The sequence below is a fragment of the Physeter macrocephalus genome, chromosome 11 (assembly GCF_002837175.3).
Source record: "Physeter macrocephalus isolate SW-GA chromosome 11, ASM283717v5, whole genome shotgun sequence".
In the NCBI taxonomy this organism is placed as follows: Eukaryota; Metazoa; Chordata; class Mammalia; order Artiodactyla; family Physeteridae; genus Physeter; species Physeter macrocephalus.
Window position 1 is genome coordinate 105,807,017 of NC_041224.1, and position 2,571 is coordinate 105,809,587.

The 2,571-nt window shown below is 45.3% G+C and overlaps 1 non-coding gene across 1 annotated transcript; it reads right to left on the minus strand.

Annotated features, from left to right (window-relative positions):
* Positions 1 to 2,066: 2,066 nt before the first annotated feature.
* On the minus strand, positions 2,067 to 2,148 carry TRNAL-UAG (transfer RNA leucine (anticodon UAG)). The gene has a single exon. It is a non-coding gene; the product is annotated as a tRNA-Leu (tRNA).
* Positions 2,149 to 2,571: the final 423 nt, after the last annotated feature.

Genomic DNA, 2,571 nt, shown 5'->3' on the forward strand with positions numbered 1-2,571 from the left:
TCCGGGAGGATCCCACGTGCCGCGGAGCGGCTGGGCCCGTGAGCCGTGGCCGCTGAGCCCGCGCGTCCGGAGCCTGTGCTTCGCGACGGGAGAGGCCACAACAGTGAGAGGCCCGCGTACAGCAAAAAAAAAAAAAAAAAAAAAAAAAAAAGCAATCCAATAGAATCATTAAATATGAAATACTTAGCATTAAAACATGTACACTTGTACATCGAGAAAAAAATGCTGAGAGAAATGAAAGAAAACCCAAATACAAGGAGAAACATTTTGTGTTTGTGAATGAGAAGACAATACTGTTAAGATATCAATTATCCCTAAATTGATTTATAGGTTCAATGCAATCCAAATCAAAATAACAACAGGTTTTTCTCCCAGAAAATGACCAGCTGATTCCAAAATTCATATGAAAATCCAAAGACATAGCATGCTCCAAAAAACTTTGAAAAGAAGAACAAAATTGGAGGACTCACTGTGCCTGACCTCAAGACTTATAAATCTTCTATAATCAAGACTTTAGTATTGGCATTAAGATACAAAAAATAGATCTATGGAACAGGAGTGCAGAGGTAGAACCACACATATATTATCAACTAAATTTTGACAAAATTTCAAAGGCAATTCAGTAGAGAAAAGTAGTCTTTTCAACAAATGATGCTTTAAAAAAACACAGTTTTGATCCTTACTTCATTCACACTGAATGAAAAATTAACTCAAAATGGATCAAAAATCAAAACTATAAAATATTTAGAATAAAATCTTTGTCAACTTGTGTTGGGGGAAGATTTCTTAGGTGCAACATTAAAAGCATGATCCATCAAAGAACAATTAAGTACAATGATTAATTGTACTTCATAAAATTAAGAACCCCTGCCCTTCAAAAGACACTGTGAAGAGATTGAGAAGACAAACCAAACACTGGGTGATAATACTGTAGTTGCACCCTCAGTCTTTAGGGAGGATTTTGCCTCGTAGGGGACATTTGACAGTGTCTGGAGACATTTTCGGTTTGTCAAAACTGGGACAGTACTACTGGTGTCTAGTGGGTAAAGGCCAGGGATGCTGCTAAACATTCTATAATACATATGACAGGCCCCCACTACAAAGAATTATCCAAAATGTCACTATGGTAGAGACTGACTAAAGTAACAAGTCACAAGGACAAATTTATCTCTTGCCTCCTTTAGGGCGTGGGCCAGTCAGGACTATCACCACGTACTAAAATGAACCTTTGACTCCTTCTCAAAGGCTTGAGGAAGGGACAATGCCTGGATTCAGACCTGGGGGCAATGAGTGCCAAACCGTGCCCAGTGCACCCTTTGGGTACCAAGGCAGTGCACATGGGGCAGGAAAGTCATTGTCCAAAGGTCAGAAAGTGAGAATGTTCTTTAAAGAGCTCAAATTCTGACTTTGAACCCATCCTAGGATACCTTGCAGGCTAGGGGTGGGTCAGGGTACTCTTCCTTGGCTGGCTCAAGCCTCGGAATTGAATCACTTCCCTGAGCTGGTGAGCAGTTGCCTCCCTCCATGATTCGGTTCCTGCTTAACCCATCGTCCTTTACTGGCTTGACTTTACCACCTTTACCAGGAGGGAGAGACGGAAAGAGAAAGGGTGGGTGGTGGTGTGGGGGGAGGGGGTGCTGTTGTAGCGGGGAGACCAATGGAAAAATAGAGAACATCCCGTAGGAGACTGTAGGGGTCCCAGAGGCAGTCAGCAGCAGAAACTGCACAGGGACACTTTGCATCTGCCCGAATTTTGCCGGGTTAACACTTAGGAGCAAATGATGAGACAAAGTCTCACTTCACTCCCCGCTCTCCTCCGTGCGCCACCCCAGAGTCTGCAGAGTCTTCCTCCCCAATTCAGCCTGCAGGGAGGGAAGCTGTCGTTTAGATTGGATCGGTTCCTGCTTCCGGGGAGCCTAACCCCAAGCCACCCCGCCGGTTTCAAGGCTCTCCACCTCTCCTCAACTTGAACGCCCCAGCTTAAAAGCCACACCTTTGGCAAGTCCTTATCCGCTCCTGTAGTGAGGGCACGGGCAGTGATCGCTTGTGATTAAGAAACAAAACCTTGGCAGCGGTGGGATTCGAACCCACGCCTCCAAAGAGACTGGAGCCTAAATCCAGCGCCTTAGACCGCTCGGCCACGCTACCAAGCCTACACCACAAAATTCTGTACACTTGCTAGTTATACCTTTCTGCCTTTTTTTTTTTTTTCCCCCGCGTTGTTCTCTGCTTCCTAACCCGAAACCATGATTCTAGGTATCACCAAGGGACGCTAAGAAAGTTCTTCTCAGCTCTACTAGGACTCGAACCTGCATGCACCCGACCCAAACAGCTCTTCTCACTCCAGGAACTAAAAGGGAAAGACCTTCAAAACCAAGTATCCGCTCCCGAAGCGCAGCACTTGGGATCTAGAATGTAACATCTTTGCGAAGGCGGGTCACGTCAGCTTCCGCCTGGCTCCCACTAAGCGCTCAAAAACTGTTGAAAGGACGAATGAACTCCTTGATTTAGACTCCAGATCACCTGGGGATGGCGGTGGTGGAATAAGAAAGAGCAAACTTTCTTATTTGC